General features: G+C 46.8%; 1 protein-coding gene and 1 non-coding gene across 2 annotated transcripts in view; one reads left to right on the top strand and one right to left on the bottom strand.

Annotated features, from left to right (window-relative positions):
- The window catches only part of ZC3H12B (zinc finger CCCH-type containing 12B), a 77,084-nt gene extending 70,747 nt beyond the window's left edge, over window positions 1–6,337 (bottom strand). The window contains 2 exon segments of the mRNA XM_038748206.1: window positions 5,634–5,730; window positions 6,204–6,337. The gene's annotated coding sequence lies outside the window, so the exon portion shown is untranslated.
- A 14,431-nt stretch (window positions 6,338–20,768) lies between these two features.
- On the top strand, window positions 20,769–20,906 carry LOC119930196. The gene has a single exon (XR_005451684.1). It is a non-coding gene; the product is annotated as a small nucleolar RNA SNORA7 (small nucleolar RNA).
- The last annotated feature ends 223 nt before the right edge of the window (window positions 20,907–21,129 follow it).

The following is a 21,129-nucleotide window of genomic DNA, read 5'->3' as shown; positions in this document are numbered from 1 at the left end:
TGTTAGCGGGGTGAAAGACTGGCCCGGGGAATGGGCTGAGGCTGAACCCCAAATGTGGAAAGGTAACCCAGGAACCCGGATTCCTTCTTCAATCCCATTTATTGAGAGCTTACTGTTTTCACAGCACTGCTTGGGACAATACAATAGAATTGGTAGATAGGACCCCGTCCCCAAGGGGCTTACAGTCTAACGGGGAAGACAGACATGAGCGGGCAGCTGAAAGTACATGGGATGAATGCTGGTGGTCCTGGGGGGTGCATGTTGCCAACTTGTACTTCCCAAGCGCTTAGTACAGTGCTCTGCACACAGTAAGCGCTCAATAAATACGATTGAATGAATGAATGAATGAGAGGATGGGTGGGCGGACACGGGCAGGGTGGTTCATCCTTCCCACGTGAGCTAGATGGGCCCAATCTACTAGCTGTTATTTTCCCTAAGAACTCCCTCTCAGGTAAGACCAATATGAAGGTGTTGGGTTTTTTGTATTGTTTTGTTTTCAAGAAGGAAGCAAATGCCAGAAACTTAAGCCTAATTACAAGACTGGAGGAAAGGACAACAGTACCGAGCTTTGCCTGGGTGAGAGAAATAGGGCCCAGTGATGAAATACCCAGTTTAGAATTACCCCTGCTGAGAAAAACATTTCTTTCACAGATCTGAGTCACCCTTCTGCAGAATGGAAGAGGTCCAAGAGAAGAGTAATACAGGACTGCCCAGAAACGACAATGAAGAGCAAATTCAAATTCAAAGGTAAACTGCACCACCCTGTCAATAAATCCAGGAAAAGAAACAATACTTGGGTGAGTAGCAGTAGAATTTCCAAGGAGAGGGAGACAGACACAGACTTGGAGAATAAGAGGGTTGGGGGCAAATGATCTCATAGAGAAAGAAGCGGGAATGGCAACAGGAGGTAATAATAATAATAATAATAATGGCATTTATTAAGCGCTTACTATGTGCAAAGCACTGTTCTAAGCGCTGGGGAGGTTACAAGGTGATCAGGTTGTCCCACAGGGAGCTCACAGTCTTAATCCCCATTTTACATATGAGGTAACTGAGGCCCAGAGAAGTTAAGTGACTTGCCCAAAGTCACCCAGCTGACGATTGGCAGAGCCGGAATTTGAACCCATGACCTCTGACTCCAAAGCCCAGGCTCTTTCCACTGAGCCATGCTGCTTTATCTACTAAGGTCGTCACTTCAGCGGCCATGGATACTACCTTAGTGTCATAGATACCACTCCAGTTATCACAGACGCCATTCCGACTATCACAGGTGCCACTCCAGCTATCGCAAATCCCTTCCGAGCTATTGTAAATATCACCCAAGATGCTGCTCCAGTGAATAAGGAGACCACTCCAGCTACCACAGATGCCACTTCAGCTAACGTGGATACCACTGTCAGAAGTTGTAGGTGGGTAGGCACCTTTTGGGCAGGGATCAGTCTACCAACTCTGTTGTATTTTACTCTCCCAAGTACAATCCAAGCCCAGAGACACACACAGTAAAGTGCTCAAAAAATATGAGTGTTTGATTGATTTCTGGGCACGAGATGATACATAGTTTGGTCCCAGTGTCTTACTAGCTTCCTTCCTGAGCAAGAGTCATAATGGAGGGCTGGGAAGCTGACCTGCAGAGGGGCTGAGATAGGCTCCTTTTTTTAAAAGCAAAACAAAACAAAACCATAAAACTATCCCACTTCCTTAAAAGGATGAAAAGGCCTGAGGGACTGTCCCACTTGTTTGCTTCCCCAACTGGAAAGATGCCCGAATCATCTAGCTTCCTCTGTTCCTCTCACTTCAAGCCCAGTTGAAAAATAATTTCTTTACAGTCAAGTTTTGGTTCCCTATATGGAAGGGGAGAGAGAAAGTGGGGGACAATCATTCCCAAAACAGTAGGTGATAGAAGACAGAGGAGGGGGCTAGGGTCCTGGCCATTAATGAAAGAAGGCAAGGGGGATGCCTGGTTCTGGAAAGCCGTCACGTTCTCCCTCCGCCACTCCGGCCCGCTCCCCTATAAAATTGGGGATATCTCTGATGGGCCCAAAGAAGAGCCCATTCCGGCCCCACTGGATGGGCTGGCTTGGCATCTGGATGAGACACGGAGGCACCCATGGGAAATAGCCAGCTCTGAGGGAAACCCAGATTTTTTCAAACACTCCAGGATTGGCCTCTCCCACTCCGATCCGAGAGGCGAGGCTGCAGTCGGGCTCGGGGAGCCGGGGGGTGTCGGGGAGAGGGTGGGAAGGAGCTAATGGGAGAGGACGGGTAACGGCTGGATGCGGGCACTTTCCAGAGGATCCTCTATCAGAAGTCAAACATTAAAAAGGGCCATTGGGCCGGAGAGAAACTGGCTGGGACTAAACAGAGGGAAAGGTTGGAGCCAAATTGGTCTCCTTTGCAAATTCATTTGAACTGGATGGGACCTTACAGAAGCTGTATAATCCTTGTTAGAATTACGATCTCAACTATAGAGCATCAACCCCAGCCTTTTTCACTCTCTAAAAACACTGGAGATCTATCAATCAATCATATCTATTGAGTAATAATGACGACGTTTGTTAAGCGCTTACTATGTGCAAAGCACTGTTCTAAGTGCTGGGGGGGATACAAGGTGATCAGGTTGTCCCACATGGGGCTCACAATCTTAATCCCCATTTTACAGATGAGGTAACTGAGGCTCAGAGAAGTGAAGTGACTTGCCCAAGATCACACAGCAGACATGTGGCAGAGCCGGGAGTGTTTACTCTGTGCCGAGCAGTGTACTAAGTGCTTGTGAGAGTACAATATAATGCAGCTAATTGCAATTTAAAGTATGAAATATTCAATATTTAAATACTAAAAGTAGCAATGGTATTTCCTAGGAGCTTGGGTCTGGAAAACAAGATTACTTAATTTACTTTTCATTTTTCCTAAACCGGACACGGAAAACCTGATGGAAAAAAGGCCGAGAGACAGCTTAGCTTTTGTTGTAGCATTTCCAAGAACTTCTTCTCAAGCCGCTTATTTTAAAGACTCAAAAATAGATTTCTTTTTAAAAGAGCAGCTGCAATCTCCTAAGTATTGCTTCTACTTCCCCTGTTACATTGATCCTGCGCTCCAAAAAGCACATCTTAAAAATGCATTGAAAAGGCTGCCAGCCCTAATATTTAGCCACTTCTGGTAAAATGCAGGCTTCTGGGATTTTTTTATGCTATTTGTTAAGCACTTAGTATGAGCCAAGCACCATACCAAGCATTGGGGAAGATACAGTCTAATCGAGTTGGATACAGTCCATGTCCCACATGGGGCTCACAGTTTTAATCCCCATTTTACAGATGAGGTCACACTGCAGACAAGTGGTGGAACTGGGATTAATAATAATAATAATGATGATGGTATTTTTTAAGTGCTTACTATGTGCTGAGCAATGTTCTAAGCGCTGGGGGAGATACAAGGTAATCAGGTTGTCCCACGTGGGGCTCACAGTCTTCATCCCCATTTTACAGACGAGGGAACTGAGGCATAGAGAAGTTAAGTGACTTGCCCAAAGTCACACAGCTGACAAGTGGCGGAGCCGGGATTAGAACCCATGACCTCTGATTCCCAATAATAATAATAATAATGGCATTTGTTATGCGCTTACTATGTGCAAAGCACTGCTCTAAGCGCTGGGGGGATACAAGGTGATCAGGTTGTCCCACGTGGGGCTCACAGTCTCAATCCCCATTTTACAGATGAGGTAACTGAGGCTCAGAGAAGTTAAGTGACTTGCCCAAAGGTCACACAGCAGACACATGGTGGAGCCGGGATTCGAACCCATGACCACGGACTCCAAAGTCCGTGCTCTTTCCACTGAGCCACGCTGCTTCACACCCCTGAATTCTGGGTTTGAAGACACAGCTGTGGACACCACTGCCCTCTGAAATCAGCAGTTACCTTAGGCGACATGATGAGCAGAAGGGAAATGATCCTCTTAAACTCCCTAGGAGCGGTGAATGAATTACGGGGGTTACCAAGTGAGTTGTTGAGTCAGGCTGAAGGTGGTAGCCGAAGAAAATGTCAGAGACATCTGGGGAGTCAATGAATGATCCCTAAAATGAAATAACTCTGTCATGGCCTTTATTAAGCACCTGTTACGTGCAGAACAATGTACTAAGGGACGCCCACTCATTTGTTCCTCCTCCTTAATAATAATAATGGCATTTATTAAGCGCTTACTATGTGCAAAGCACGGTCCTAAGCGCTGGGGAGGTTACAAGGGGATAAGGTTGTCCCACAGGGGGCTCACAGTCTTAATCCCCATTTTACAGATGAGGTAACTGAGGCCCAGAGAAGTTAAGTGACTTGCCCAAAGTCACACAGTTGACAATTGGCGGAGCCGGGATTTGAACCCATGACCTCTGACTCCAAAGTCCAGGCTCTTTCCACTGAGCCACACTGATTCTCCTTCTCACCAGTCTTCCCTCTCTCCTTCCTACCATTTCCACCACTGGGGTGGCAGAAGCTGGGAGGTGTTCCTCGGAGAGGGGGATTGGGAGGAGGAAGGGGAGGAGAAGCAGGAGCAGAAGAAAGGGGAGGAGGAAGAGGAGGAGAGAAAGGAGACAACAGAGGGATAATAATAATGATGATGATGGCATTTGTTAAGCGCTTACTATGTACGAAGCACTGTTCTAAGCACTGGGGGGGATACAAGGTGATCAGGTTGTCCCACGTGGGGCTCACAGTCTTAATCCCCATTTCACATATGAGGGAACTGGGGCCAGAGAAGTTAGTGACTTGCCCAAAATCACGCAGCTGACAAGTGGCGGAGCCGGGATTAGGACCCATGACCTCTGGCTCCCAAGCACTTGCTCTTTCCACTGAGCCATTTTCCCTGGATATTTTCTGACCCCTGCTCAAAGAGGTGGAAGCCAAGGCTGGGAGAGGGAGGGGCGCGGCAGCCCAGCCCTGGGAGTTGTCACGTGTAACGTGCGTCATGTCGTGGATATTTCCGTCAGAAACTGTTTGTTTGTTTGACTTCCGATTAGCAGACGCCATCCCCACCGTCAAGGAACTTACAATCTAATGGGGGAGGCTGGGAGCGAGGGTTCTGGGATAGGCGCTGAAAAACACATAGCGACAGGAGGAAGGAGAAGTGGGCACATTTGGTGTACCACTAAAATCGTAGACTAAGTTAGTCTGTATGGACAGAACTCATCCGGGTGGTTTGTGAGAATACAAGGGCAGAGTTGGTGCAGAAGTGGTGGTCGGTGGGATTTAAACGGGGGGCGAGGGGGAAGAAAAGTTCATCAGGGAAGGCTTTCCGGATGATCTGTGATTTCCAAAGGGCTTTGAAGATGGGGAGAGCTGGGGTAAGGCGAATTTGCAGTGGGAAAGGCATGAGCCAGAGAGGTCAGAAGTGGGGAAGACAAGAATGGAGCACAGTGAGCCAGTATGCCTAAAAGCAATGAGGAGAGTGAGCTGGGGTGGAGTGGGAGAAGGGAGTGGCTAAAGAAGGATGGAGAGAGAGCCGATGGAGTTCCTTTAAGGCAGTGATCAGGAGGTTCTGCTTAAAACAGAGAGGGGTAAGCACTGAGCCTCAGGCCTGAGATTTCAGCACCAAGATCCTGGTCGGAGCAATTGACTGTAGCACTAGTGTCTTGCACGGCACTGCTTACCCTTTCTGGTCCTTTGGTCACATTCTCGAAAGGGCACACGGAGCCCCGGGCAAATAGGCAGGCAGGGGGGTACCACCTGGCAAATTTCAACAGATATCTGAATGAATGAAGAGCAATCAGTTGATCAGTTTATCGAGCGCTTACTGGGTGCAGAGCACCGAACTAAGTGCTTGGGAGAGGATGACACAACACAGTTGACAGGCACGTCTCCTGCCCACAAGGTGCTTAGGGACTAAAGCTACAGTCTACAGCACTGTACTAAGCACTTGGGAGAGGGCAGTGGAGTTAGCAGACGTGATCCCTGCCCTCAAGACGCTTGACAATTGAGCGGATGTGCGGCCTTCACCTATATTCGCCGGCCACAGGCAGACGATTCCAAGGGCAGGGTTCTTTCCACTGGCCAACAGAGACTCACTCAGCCAAACTGTGGCCGAACCGAGCCTTTGATTAAATGGAGATTTTAATTTCTAGCCCAGCAATCTTTCTTTCACCAGAGATACTACAGTTTGAAAGTACCATAACCCCCACCCGCCTCCACCCACCCACACACAAAAAAAGCTTCTCGCTTACCATTCTCAATCCTGTCTGTGTCAGATCACTATCATAACTCCGGTAACGAAAACCATCCCCTGTAGCTTTAAGAGGCTCGATCTCTGCGGCTCACTGCTTAGCAACCTGGGCCCTTTGCTGAAACACCTCTTTTCAGGAGAGTCACGACTGGATGAGGGGACAGATAATATGATTCAGAAACCAGCGAGTGCTCGAAAGTAGCTGTATTTTCTTCATTCGGGATGAACTTCTAATTATAGTTCAGTTTACCTTACACTAAAACCAAAGCCTGTCTAAAATTCCAACTCGAATCAGGTATTTCATGCTGGAAGTCTTTTGTCTTGTGGCTGGTTCATTAAAAAAAAGCAATCTGTCAACTATTTGGTCCAACAATTGGCTCAAGATGAGCATATTCACCTCATTAATATTATTGATAATAATAATGTTGGTATTTGTTAAGTGCTTACTAGGTAGCAAGCACTGCTCTAAGTGCTGGGGGAGATACAAGGTCATCAGGTTGTCCCACATGGGCTCGCAGTCTTCACCTCCATTTTACAGATGAGGGAACTGAGGCCCACAGAAGTGAAGTGACTTGCCCAAAGTCACACAGCTGACAAGTGGCAGAGCCGGGATTAGAACCCATGACCTCTGACTCCCAAGCCCGGGCTCCTTCCACTGAGCCACGCTGCTTACCCTCTTCCCCCACACCCCTCAAAAACCAATATTCCAGATGGCGACTCGATTTCTGAAAGAGTTCTAAATCACTGTTCCATGAATAGTCCCAAAGCAGAGAAGCTTACAAAAACTGCTCCTATCTCGGAAGGTAATAATTTACCAGAAGCTGTGAAAAAGCCTTTTATTTCCTTATCTACGAAGAACGTGGGCGCTGTATTTTTAAACTTCTCTTCCTGTTTTCCCGACCTCATCCGTGGAATACCTGTTGCAATTAAAAGGGCATGACTTCACAATCTCTTTGACCCATCCTTAATCCTTTCCTGGGGATTCTGTCTGTGTCCCTACTTCCTGTTATGCTACTCCCTGTTCCTGGAATAATCCCAAGATTCCTCCCTCTCCTCAGCCAGTCTCACAAGTGCAAGTGAGGAATGGATTTTCATCTACTCTCCAAACAGGGCACTTTCTATGTTCTTTCCTGAAAGTAAACAAAAGTGACTCAAAGCAAACGGCGACGATTTCACTCTGTGGACTTCCCTGCCAGCTTTCCTGTCTTCAACACACCGTGGTATTTTTTAGGTGTTTACTCTGTGTCAAGTCCTGGGGTAGCTACAAGGTAATCAGATTGGACACAATCCTGGTCTCTCATGGGACTTGCAGTCTAAGTAGGGAGAATGGGTACTGACTCCATATTTTCCAGGTGAGGAAACTGAGGCCCGGAGAGGCAAAATGACCCACCCAAGGTCCCACAGCAGGCCAGGGGTAGAGCTGGGACTAGAGCCAGGCCCTAGTTCCTTCCCCTAGGCTGGGCTACTGTTCCCCTCATCTCTGTTCCCCTGACCCCCCATCAACCAATCAATCAACGATATTGCTCTGCACACAGTAAGTGCTCAATAAATACGATTGAATGAATTTATTGCGCGCTTATTGCGTACAGAGCACCAGACGAAGCACTTTTTAAAACAGTATTTGTTACGCACTTACTATGTGCCAAGCACTCATCTAAGTGCTGGGGTAGACACAATTTAATCAGCTTGGACACATTTCCCATCCCACATCTAAGCACTTCATTCATTCATTCCATCCATCATATTTATTGAGCACTTACTGTGTGCACAGCACTGTACTAAGCGCTTGACTTGGACTCTCCCCATCTTGGGGAAGCCTCTATCCCCTCCTGGAAGTCATCCCCCAATAACCTGGTCAGGGTCACCCCACCGGCCACCTTCAGCAGGCCCCTGCATTTGTGATTCCAACGATTTATTCTTTTTTTTGATTGCTTTGGTTATTACACCTTCGATTTTTCCCTCTCCTTCCTATGGACTGTAGAGTCTCCCGCATTAGGTTATAAATTCCCCATGGGCAGGATTGGGGCCTCCTACTTTCACCCTTTGCTCTCAAAAATCCAGTAAAGCGCTCGGGACACGACAGGCATTCCATAAATACTGATGAGGGTAATGATGCAGCCATTTCCAGGACAGAGAAGCCTCCCAGGATGACTCTGTGGGCACTATATTCGTCCAGCCGAAGACGAAGTCCCTGTAGAAGTGGGCAGGCAGGCAGCCAGCCACTGAAGATCCCTTTAAACCGCAAGGAAAATGAAAATCTCTTGAAGTCGCTGAGGTTCCTGTTCGCCGTTTGACTTTGTGGTCTGCGTTCATGGATGAGGCCCAACGAGAGACTACTTCCGTCTGTGATTCTGTATGAGCTAAAATGTTCTCGGGTGTAAATTGCCAAGGTATCTTACCTCAAAATTTGACAACTGACAAATGAAAAAAAAATCCCCAAATAACACAAAAGTGTAATCCTCTTTCTGAAGGAGATTTCAGAGTGGCTTTGCTCTTTTCTATTCTCCATCTACACCCACTCTCTTGGAGAACTCTACTGCTCCCACGGCGACAACTATAATCTCTACCTGGATAATTCTCTAATTTTCCTCTCCAGCCTTGACCTCTCTCCTTCTCTACAGTCACGTATTTCTTCCGGCCATCCTGACATCTCTATTTTGATGTCCTGCCAAGACCTCAAATTTAACATGTCCAAAACAGAGTTCATTCTCCCACCCAAACACTGTCTTCCCCACAACTTCCCCCCCCCCCCACTGTAGACAGCACCACCATCCTCCCTGGCTCACGAGCGCATAACCTGAGCGTTATCCTTGACTCTCATTCAACCCACATATTCAGTCAGTCACCAAATCCTGTCAGTTCTACCTTCACAACATCTTGTGAATTGGCCCCTTCCTCCTCTCCAACCAAACTGTCATCACTCTGGGCCAGGAACCTGTCATATCCCACCTTGACGAATGCATTGGCTTCCTTGCTGACCTCCCTGCCTCCGCACTCTAGTCCTCACTTCATCCTGCTGTCCTGATCACTTTTCTGAAAAATTGTCCTGCGCACGTCTCCCAGCTCCTCAGAAACCTCCAGCAGTGGCCCATTCCTCTCCACATAAAGCAGAAAGTCCTCAACATTGGATTTCGAGCACTCAATCGGCTCTCTCCTCCTCCTTGCTCCTCTCCCACTACAGTCCCATCCACATGCTCCACTCTTCAAACATCAACCTACTCATTGTGACTCGATCTTCTCTTTCTCAGTGTTGACCCTTGCTCTCACCCTCCCTCTGGGCTGGAACTCCTTCCCCCTTCAGAGATGGAAGACTACTGTTCTCTCCATATTCCAAAACCTATTAAATCCTATTTCCTCCAGGAACCTTTTCCTGATTAATCTCTCATCTCCCCACAGTATTCTCCTACGACGAAGCCCATACGATTTGCTTCTCTACCATCAAGCTACTTGCTGAATTTCAATCTCATCTGTTTGGCCACTGACCCCCGGCCCACATCCTCTCTCTGGCCTCGAACTCCTTCCCCCTTCATATGCGACAGACCACCGTTTTCTCCATCTTCATATCACCTTCAAGAGGCCTTCCCTTCCTAACTTCTCATTTCCCCACCCTATTCACCTCTCCCTTCTGCGTGATCTATGCCCTTACGGCTGTACCACTTAAGCACTTTGATACATCCGCCAAATTAGCTCTCTTCCCCTCTTCAAAGCCCTACTGAAAGCTCACCTCCTCCAGGAGGCCTTCCCAGGCTGAGCCCCCCCTTTTCCTCTGCTCCTCCAGGAGGCCTTCCCAGACTGAGCCCCCCCTTTTCCTCTGCTCCTCCTCCCCTCCCCATTGCCCCATTCCCTCCCTCTGCTCTCCCCCCTTCCCCTCCCCACAGCACTTGTGTATATTTGTACATATTTATTACTCCATTTTATTTATTAAACTCTATTTATCTAGTTTGATGGTATCGATGCCTGTCTACTTGTTTTATTTTGTTTTCTGTCTCCCCTTTCTAGACTTTGAGCCCCTTGTTGGGTAGGGATTGCCTCTATCTGTTGCCAAACTGTACTTTCCAAACGCTTAGCACAGTGCTCTGCACACAGTAAGTGCTCAATAAATACGACTGAATGAATGAATGCATACTCACCCCAGCCCCAGCCCTACAGCACTTATTTTCCAGTCTCTCTCTCCACCTAGACTGTGAGCCCGTTGTCGAGTAGGGACCGTCTTTATATGATGCCGACCTGTATTTCCCAAGCGCAGGGATAGAGCCTATAAACTCTCTCTGCTCAACAAACACCACTGATGGATTGACTGATTGATTGATGACTGGCTCCAAGGAAGAAGTTGCACATAACTGAGATCCCTATGGGCAGGGTGACATGCAGGAATCTAGGTCTTGTGCCAGGGATTGAGACGCATGGGGGAGAGGGGACCCTTCCATTAGTTCTAGTTTATCCTGGGACAAAGAGATTGGCCTCTACTCCATCCTAATCCTCCTCAACCCCCTCAGCTGCCTTTGACAATGTCAAAATCACTCCCTTTTCCTGGAAACATTATCCAACCTCGGCTTCACTGACACTGTCCTCTCCTGCTTCTCCTCCCCTCTCTCTGGCTACTCCTTCTCAATCCCTTTGGCGGGCTCCTCCTCTGCCTCCCACCCCCTAACTGTGGGAGTTTCTCAAAGTTCATTTATTACTCTATTTATTTATTTTACTTGTACATATTTATTCTATTTATTTTATTTTGTTAATATGCTTTGTTTTGTTGTCCCTCTCCCCCTTCTAGACCGTGAGCCCATTGTTGGGTAGGGAGTGTCTTTATATGTTGCCGACTTGAACTTCCCAAGCGCTTAGTACAGTGCTCTGTACACAGTAAGCGCTCAATAAATACGATTGAATGAATGAATGAATGAATGAATGAATAATAATAGTAATAATAATGTGGCATTTGTTAAGCCAAGCACTGTGTTAAGCACTGGGGTAGCTACAAGCCAATCAGATTGGACACAGTCCATGTCCCATAAGGGTTCACTGTATTAATCCCCATTTTACAGATGAGGTAACTGAGGCCCAGAGAAGTCAAGTGACTTGCCCAAAGTTACAAAGCAGACATGTGGCGGAGCCGGGATGCTCTAACTGTTAGGCAACACTGTGTGCCCTTCTATTCTCCATCTACACCCACTCTCCCTTGGAGAACTCATTCGCTCCCGTGGCTTCAACTGCCACCTTTATGCAGATGATTGCCAAATCTACATCTCCAGCCCTGCTCTCTGTCCTTTTTTGCAGTCTCACATTTTCTCCTGCCTTCAGGACATTTCGAATTGGATGTCCCACCTAAACCTCCAACTGACCATGTCCAAAACAGAACTCCTTATCTTCCCACCCAAATGCTGTCCTCCCTGCTGACCTTCCCATCACTACAGACAGCCCCATCATCCTCCCTGTCTCACAAGCCCAAAACCTTGGCATTATGCTCAATTCATCTCTCATTCAACCCACATATCCAATCAATCAATCAATCATATTCATTCATTCATTCAATCGTATTTATTGGGCGCATACTGTGTGCAGAGCACTGTACTAAGTGCTTGGGAAGTACAAGTTGGCAACATATAGAGACGGTTCCTACCCAACAGTGGGCTCACAGTCTAGAAGGGGAAGACAGACAACAAAACATATTAACAAAATAAAACAAATAGAATAAATATGTACAAGTAAAATAGAGTAATAAATATGTACAAACATATATACACATATACAGGTACATGTATACATATACACACATATATACATATATGTGCATACATATATATACACATATATGTGTATATATACACACATATATACATATATATGCATACATATATACATATATATGTATACACATATACATATATATGTATATATGTATACATATGTGTGTGTGTGTGTGTGTATATATATATATATATATATATATATATATATTCATTGAGCGCTTGCTATGTGCAGAGCACTGCACTCAACACTCGGGGGAGTACAATATAACAGAGTTGGTAATAATAATAATAATGGCATTTATTAAGTGCTTACTATGTGCAAAGCACTGCTCTAAGCACTGGGGAGGTTACAAGGTGATCAGGTTGTCCCACAGGGGGTGCTCACAGTCTTCATCCCCATTTTACAGATGAGGTAACTGAGGCCCAGAGAAGTGAAGTAACTTGCCTAAAGTCACACAGCTGACAATTGGCGGAGCGGGGATGTGAACCCGTGGCCTCTGACTCCAAAGCCCGTGCTCTTTCCACTGAGCCACGTTGCTTCTCTGGTGGACACGTTCCCTGCCCACACCGCGCTTACAGACTAGGGGGACCAAATCCCGTAGCTTCAACCTTCACAACATCCCTAAAATCCACCTTTTCTGCTCCATCCAAACTGCTACCATGCTAATCCAAGCAATTATCCTATCCCGCTCTGATTACTGCATCTGCCTCCTTATTGACCTCCCAGCCTCCTGTTTCTCCCCACTCAAGTTCAGATTTCACTCTGCCGCCTGGATCATTTTTCTACAAAAACTTTCAGGCCATTTTCCCCCACTCTTCAAGAATCTCCAGTAGTTGTCCATCCACATTTCCCCTTGAACAAAAACTCCTCACTTTTGGCTTTAAAGCACTCAATCACCTTGTCCCCTGCTATCTTATCTCACTGCTTTCTTTCTACAATCCAGCTCACACACTTCACTACTCTAATGACAACCTACTCACTATACCATGACCTCATCTGTCTCACCTCTGACCTCTCACCCATATCCTGCCTCTGCCCTGGAACAATCTCTCTCTCCATAGTCAACCGATGATTACTCTCCCTACCTTCAAAACCTTATTAAAATCCCAACTCCTCCGAGGCTTCCCCTGACTAAGCCCTCATTTCCTTTTCTCCCACTTCCTTCTGTGTCACCCTTGCACTTGGATTTGCCCTTTTATTTACCTCAGCACTTAAGAATGTATCCATAATTTACTTATTTTATATTAAAAACTGAATAATCTTGGGACTGTAGAGTAGTCTTTCATTTGGAAGACGACGCTGATAACGGGTGAGATTGCATCCATGAGTGGAGATGTCCTTGAGAGAGAATCTCCTAAACGCTTTCACATTTTGTCCAGGAAAATCTACGCATAAACCTTTCCTGACTCCTTACCATAGGGTGAGCTTGGCTCGATACAACAATCGTGAATTATGGTATTTATTATGGTATTTATGGTATTTATAAGTATTTATGGAACACTAGACGGTAAGCTTGTTGTGGGCAGGAAATGTGTCTACCAACTCCCAGGTGTTTAGGACATTGCTCGGCACACAGTAAGCAAATAGGAATGACTGACTGAAAATACCCTTGGGCGGTACTTGCAGAACCTATCTCCCCAAATACCCCAAGGCTTTCAAATAATAAAATAATAATAATAATAATAATAATAATAATAATAATGATAATGGCATTTGTTAAGCACTTACTATGTGCAAAGCACTGTTCTAAGTGCTGGAGAGGTTACAAGGTGATCAGGTTGTCCCACAGGGGGCTCACAGTCTTCATCCCCATTTTACAGATGAGGTAACTGAGGCACAGAGAAGTTAAGTGACTTGCCCAAAGTCACACAGCTGACAGTTGGCAGAGTGGGGATTCTAACCCATGACCTCTGACTCCAAAGTCCGTACTCTTTCCACTGAGCCATGCTTCTTCACCTCTTGACGATACGTGTCTGCGTCTGTAGACTTTAAGCTCCCTGTGGGCAGGGATTGAGTTTACCTACGCTATTGGATTCTGCTTTCCTGAGCACTTCACCCAGTGTCCTGCACCCAGCAAGTGTTCCATAAATACCATTGATTGTTGGATTGTGGGATCCCTCATGGTAAGGAGTCAGGAAAGGTTTACACGTAGATTTTCCTGGACAAAATGTGAAAGCGTTTAGGAGATTCTCTCTCAAGGTCATCTCTGCTCATGGACGTAATCTCACCCGTTATCAGCGTCGTCTTCCAAATGAAGGACGATTCTACAGTCCCAAGATTATTCAGTTTTTGGAGGGTTTTTTTTTTAAAGGCTTTGATGTGGAATCTTTTGACAGTTGGAGTAAATTATGCCACTGGTTCCCCTCTATCCACTTGCCTACTGAGCCATTTGAAGAACTGCAGACACAGAAGGAGGCAGGAAATCCTCTTCCACAATGCGTACTGTATGTTGGGTTTTTTTGTTTTTGTTTTTTTTAAGTGCTTACTATGTGTAAAACACCGTTCTAAGTGCTGGGGTAGATGTAAGATAATCAGTTTGGACACAGTCCCATGTGGGGTACACAGTCTATGTAAGAGAGGGAAGTATTTAATCCCTATTTTACAGATGAGGAAACTGAGATCCAGAGAAGTGACTTGCCCGAGGCCACACAGCAGACAACTGGCAGAGCCGGGATTAGAACCCAGGTCCCCTGACCCCCAGGCCCGTGCTCTTTCCACTAAGCCACGCTGCCTTCTCCCACTCAGGTGGTCTTTTCTGATCTTAGAATGAATAATATATTCAACTTTTACTTTAAAACATTTACTTTAAAAGTGTGGCTTTTCCAGGAATAGAAGCCAGACTGAAATTTCCAGGAACACCTTTGGATCCATTTTCAGAAATGGGAGTTACAGGAACGATCCACCATCCTCTGGTCAGGTGGCCATCTGTAAAGATAGGTAACACATTCTCGCCATGAGTTCTGCAACTCTGCCTTTTGAGTTCCTTCAGAACTCTTCCTGGAAACTTGTTTACCCCTACTAAATCAATTTGGTTTAAAACATCCTGCGCCATCACCGCAATTCGATTCACCTCAGCTGATCCGTTATAAAAGACGATTTGGGTGTGGGAGAGCTTTCTGCAGCGAAGAACTAAAGGATCCACTGATCCTTTTCGTCCACCCAGACTCATCCAAGAAGCCCCCACTAACACGACAGCCCGCTGTCGTTGTGGTTAAAGAATCTTTTCTTATTAGCTCTGGCATTCCTTGCCAGATGCTCTTCCAACTGATTGAGAATGGCTGATTCCTTGCCTCCCCATCGGGCTTTGGTGAGCATGTGTTCCCCATCTGTTGTCTTTTCATTAAGTAGAACACGTCCAGTTCCTGCCACCTTCTCCATGCGGGTCCTTCCGTTGTAAACAATTATTCACTCTTTGCGGAATGCTCTCCAGATACAATGTTGAATGGCGTCCCGTGACTCCAAAAGGAATCTAACAAGTGCAGAGCAAAGAGCAATGACCTCATTTCTTTCCCACACCGTACTTCTAGCAATACCACTTAAAAAAAAATTTGCTTTCTTTGAAAGAGTCATGGTAATGATTCACGTTCAAATGGCCTATTATGTCTGAAGACGCTGCTTGATGATGCTACTACAGGCAGCTCTCCTATAACGTAGGGGTTATAGCTGCATTCCTGCAGAACCCGGCACTGAGGAAATCCCTTGCCGGAAGAGTCACTGTGTCTGAGGGCGTGCTTCCCAACCTCCAAACTTCTTTTCAAACCCTGCAGCATGCTACATCCGAAATGGCACCCGACACCAAGCAAACATCCTCTTTTTCCCTCACGAGGGTCAAGCCGAGACAAGCAGGGGCAACTTGCACTATGACAGAAAGAACTCGGGACCGGTTGCCCAGAGACCCAAGTTTTAGGCCTGGCTCTGCCGCTTCCCCCCTGTAGGGCCTTGGGCAGGTCACTTCACTGCTCTGGGCCTCAGTTTCCACGTTTGGAAAATGGGGTTAAAATAACCCATCTCCCTCTCCAACTGTGGACCCTGGGTGGTACAGGGGCTGTGTCCAATCTGATGACCATCTACCTATGTTAGCACTTGGCAGAGTAGCGTTTAATAAATATTCATTCGTTCATTCAATCGTATTTATTGAGTGCTTACTGTGTGCAGAGCACTGTACTAAGCGCTTGGAAAGTACAATTTGGCAACAGATACAGTCCCTACCCAACATCGGGCTCACAGTTGGAGGCAGACAACAAAACAAGTAGACAGGTGTCAATACCATCAAAATAAACAGAATTATAGATATACACACATCATTAATAAAATAGAGTAATAAATATGTACAAATATACACAAGCGCTGTGGAGAGGGGTGGGGGATAGGGCAGAGGGAGGGAGTGGGGGTGATGGGGAGGGGAGGAAGAGCAGAAGAAAAAGGGGGGTCTCAGTCTGGGAAGGCCTCCTGGAGGAGGTGAGCTCTCAATAGGGCTTTGAAGGGAGGAAGAGAGCTAGTTATGCGGATGTGAGGAGGGAGGGCATTCCAGGCCAGAGGTAGGACATGGGCTGGGGGTCGACAGCGGGACAGGTGAGAAGGAGGCACAGTGAGGAGGTTTGCAGCAGAGGAGCAGAGTGTACGGGCTGGGCTGTAGAAGGAGAGAAGGGAGGTGAGGTAGGAGGGGGCGAGGTGATGGAGAGCCTTGAAGCCAATAGTGAGGAGTTTTTGCTTGATATGGAGGTTGATAGACAACCACTGGCGATTTTTGAGGAGGGGAGTGACCTGTCCAGAGCGTTTCTGTACAAAGATAATCCAGGCAACAGAGTGCGGTATAGACTGTAGCAGGGAAAGACAGGAGGATGGGAGATCAGAAAGGAGGCTGATGCAGTAATCCAGTCGGGATAGGATGAGAGATTGAACCAGGAAGGTAGTGGTTTGCATGGGCAGGAAAAGGTGGATCTTGGCGATGTTGTGAAGGTGAGACCGGCAGGTTTTGGTGACAGATTGGATGTGTGGGGTGAATGAGAGAGTGGAGTCAAGGATGACAACAAGGTTTCAGGCTTGTGAGATAGGAAGGATTCATTCATTCATTCAATCATATTTATTGAGCACTTACTGTGTGCAGAGCACTGTACTAAGCGCTTGGGAAGTACAAGCTGGCAACATATAGAGACGGTCCCTACCCAACAGTGGGCTCACAGTCTAGAAGGGGGAGACAGACAACAAAACAAAACATATTAACAAAATAAAATAAATAGAATAGTAAATATGTACAAGTAAAATAGAGTAATAAATATGTACAAACATATATACAGGTGCTGTGGGGAGGGAAAGGAGGTAAAGCGAGGGGGAGGGGGAAGAGGGGACAGGAAGGAGGGGGCTCAGTCTGGGAAGGCCTCCTGGAGGAGGTGAGCTCTCAGTAGGGCTTTGAAGGGAGGAAGAGAGTTAGCTTGGCGGATGTGCAGTGGGAGGGTATTCCAGGCCAGGGGGAGGACGTGGGCCGGGGGTCGACGGTGGGACGGGCGAGAACGAGGTACAGTGAGGAGATTAGCGGCAGAGGAGTGGAGGGTGCGGGCTGGGCTGGAGAAGGAGAGAAGGGAGGTGAGGTAGGAGGGGGCGAGGTGATGGACAGCCTTGAAGCCCAAAGTGAGGAGTTTTTGCCTGATGCGTACGTTGATTGGTAGCCACTGGAGATTTTTGAGGAGGGGAGTAACGTGCCCAGAGCATTTCTGCACAAAGATGATCCAGGCAGCAGCGTGAAGTATAGACTGAAGTGGGGAGCGACAAGAGGATGGGAAATCAGAGAGGAGGCTGATTCAGTAGTCCAGTTAGGACGGGATGAGAGATTGAACCAGCAGGGTAGCAGTTTGGATGGAGAGGAAAGGGCGGATCTTGGTGATGTTGCGGGGGTGAGAATGGCAGGATTTGGTGATGGATTGGATGTGACGGGTGAACGAGAGAGCGGAGTCAAGGATGACACCAAGGTTGCGGGCTTGTGAGACAGGAAGGATGGTAGTGCCATCAACAGTGATGGCAAAGTCACGGAGAGGGCAGGGTTTGGGAGGAAAGACAAGGAGTTCAGTCTTGGACATATTGAGTTTTAGATGGTGGGCAGACACCCAGATGGAGATATCTTGAAGGCAGGAGGAGACATAAGCCTGAAGGGAGGGAGAGAGAGCCGGGGCAGAGATGCAGACTTGGGTGTCAACAGCGTAGAGATGACAGTTGAAGCCATGGGAGCAAATGAGTTCACCAAGGGAGTGAGTGTAGATAGAGAACAGAAAGGGACCAAGAACTGACCCTTGAGGAACCCCTACAGTAAGGGGATGGGAGGGGCAGGAGGATCCCGTAATGGAGACTGAGAATGAACGGCCAGACAGATAAGAGGAGAACCACGAGAGGACAGCGTTGATGAAGCTAAGGTTGGATAGCGTGTTGCGGAGAAGGGGGTGGTCCACGGTGTCGATGTGGATGGTAGTGCCGTCCACAGTGACGAGAAAGTCAGGGAGAGGAGAGGGTTTGGGAGGGAAGATAAGGAGCTCAGTCTTGGATATGTTGAGTTGTAGGTGGTGGGCGGACATCCAGGTGGAGAGATGTCCTGAAGGCAGGAGGAGATAAGAGCATGGAGGTAGGGAGAGAGAACAGGGGAGGAGATGTAGATTTGGGTGTCATCTGCGTCGAGTTGATAGTTGAAGCCGTAGGAGTGAATGAGTTCACCAAGGGAGTGAGTATATGTGGAGAACATCATTACTGTTATTCTTATTAATTCAACAGTAGTAGTACTATTGAACACCCAATACACTGTACTGAGTGTTTGGGAAATACAAATCAAAGAAGTGGCAACTCCCCTATCCACGAGAATCTTACACTGTAATGGGAAAGACGGGCATAAATATATTTATGCCTCCTTACCCTCCCCCTCCAACTCTCGCTCACCCTCTCCTGCCTTCTTTCATCCGTGTCTGCTGGTCCACTGACCCCATCCCTATGGAAAACTCTCCCACTATCATTCTACGTGCAAGAAATTAACAAAGAGAACACTCATCCCCTTTGCCATATCCTTTGGTTCTATTTCATAATAAGGTACTGGGTCCCTAATGATTTTTCTGATAATTCCTTAGTACTTGGCAGCATTTTCAAAGGGCAACCCACTATCTCAATTTATCTGTGCGTCAGTTTCCTCAACTGCACATTCCCTACTCCCTCCTACATAGACGGTGAACTCCATGTGACACAGGGACTGTGTCCAACTTGATTAGATTGTGTCTCCCCCAGCATTTAGGCAGTCAGCCATTCACACTTAATGAGCGCTAACTGTGTGCAGAGAACTCTGCCAAGCTCATTGTGGGCAGGGAATGTGTCTGTTTTCTGTTCTACTATACTCTCCCAAGTGCTTAGTACAGTGCTCTGCACACAGTAAGTGCTCAATAAATACAACTGAATGAATGAATGAATGAGAGTACACTATAACAACAGACATATTCCCTGCCCACAGTGCTTGGCACATAGTAAGTGCCTAACAAGTATCATTATTATTATTATTATTATTAGGCCTTTCTAGACTAAGCCCAATTTCTCCTCATCTCCCTCTCCCTTCTGCATCTCCCTGACGTGCTCCCTTAGCTCTCCCAGACCCCAACCAGCCCCACAGCACTTATGTAAATATCTGTAATATTATTTGTAATAATAATAATAATAATAATAATAATGGCATTTATTAAGCACTTACTATGTGCAAAGCACTGTTTTAAGCACTGGGGAGGTTACAAGGTAATCAGGTTGTCCCACGGGGGGGCTCACAGTCTTAATCCCCATTTTACAGATGAGGTAACTGAGGCACAAGTTAGGTGACTTGCCCAAAGTCACACAGCTGACAACTAGGGGAGCAGGGATTTGAATCCGTGACCTCTGACTCTGAAGTCCGGGCTCTTTCCACTGAGCCACGTGTACTGATGTCTGTCTCCCCCTCTCCCCGCATCTAGACTCTGAGCTCGTTGTGGGCAGGGAATGTCACTGTTTACTACCGTACTTTCCCAAGTGCTTAGTACAGTGCTCTGCACACAGTAAGTGCTGAATAAATACACTATTTATTTATTTATTTTATTTGTACATATTTATTCTATTTATTTTATTTTGTTAATATGTTTTGTTTTGTTCTCTGTCTCCCCCTTCTTGACTGTGAGCCCACTGTTGGGTAGGGACCGTCTCTAGATGTTGCCAACTTGTACTTCCCAAGCACTTAGTACAGTGCTCTGCAAACAGTAAGCACTCAATAAATACGATTGAATGAATGAATGAATGAATGAATTTTGTTAATACGTTTTGTTTTGTTCTCTGTCTCCCCCTTCCAGACTGTGAGCCCACTGTTGGGTAGGGACTGTCTCTATATGTTGCCAACTTGTACTTCCCAAGCGCTTAGTACAGTGCTCTGCACACAGTAAGCACTCAATAAATACGATTGAATGAATGAATGAATGAGAGCTGAGTGGGATTTTTCCAGCCACAGGGAAGGGAGCTGACTGCATCAACAACCCCTGCCCTAGGCCCTCCGACCCCCCACAGGGGATGTGGCTGGTGGAGAGAACTGGCAGAAAACAGGGGGTGGAGGGTTAATGCACCACCACACCCACAAAACAAAACCTTCCCCATGCAGGACAGCAAAACCTCCCAAAATGCTTCCCAAAATACAACTTTATGGAAAGCTTAAAATATAAACGGCATCGCAGGCCCCTTAAATTTAACAAAAGACAAATTTGCCCACACTTTTTTTTCCTGCTTCACCTCAAAGAGCTGGTAACTGACCAAGAAGGAACATTTAGGGGAACCCCAAAACTATATACCCCTCTGAGGGTCGCACCTGGAGAGTTTCCAGTACTCTACCAGTCTCGGCTATGGGACGGAGAGTCGAGCAGAGGTCTACCCATTCCGTTCCTAGCTTGGACAGTGGATAGCGAGTGGAAGGCCATCTGCTACAAGTCAAAACTCACCCATGTTGGGCAGCAGCGGCATGGCAGAGAGTCGAGGGCGGAGACCTGAGTTTACTACACGGAACGCAGCAATGGGAAAGCGCTTAGTACAGTGCTCTGCACACAGTAAGCGCTCAATAAATACTACTGAATGAATTAAACCACTTCCATATTTTTACCAAGAAAATTCTATGAGAAAACACTACCAGAACACTTGCAGATGGAGCGGGGCGT

Source organism: Tachyglossus aculeatus, chromosome 6 (assembly GCF_015852505.1).
Source record: "Tachyglossus aculeatus isolate mTacAcu1 chromosome 6, mTacAcu1.pri, whole genome shotgun sequence".
Taxonomy (NCBI): Eukaryota; Metazoa; Chordata; class Mammalia; order Monotremata; family Tachyglossidae; genus Tachyglossus; species Tachyglossus aculeatus.
The sequence above is the reverse complement of the archived record's forward strand: the minus strand, read 5'-3'. Positions and strand labels throughout refer to the sequence as shown.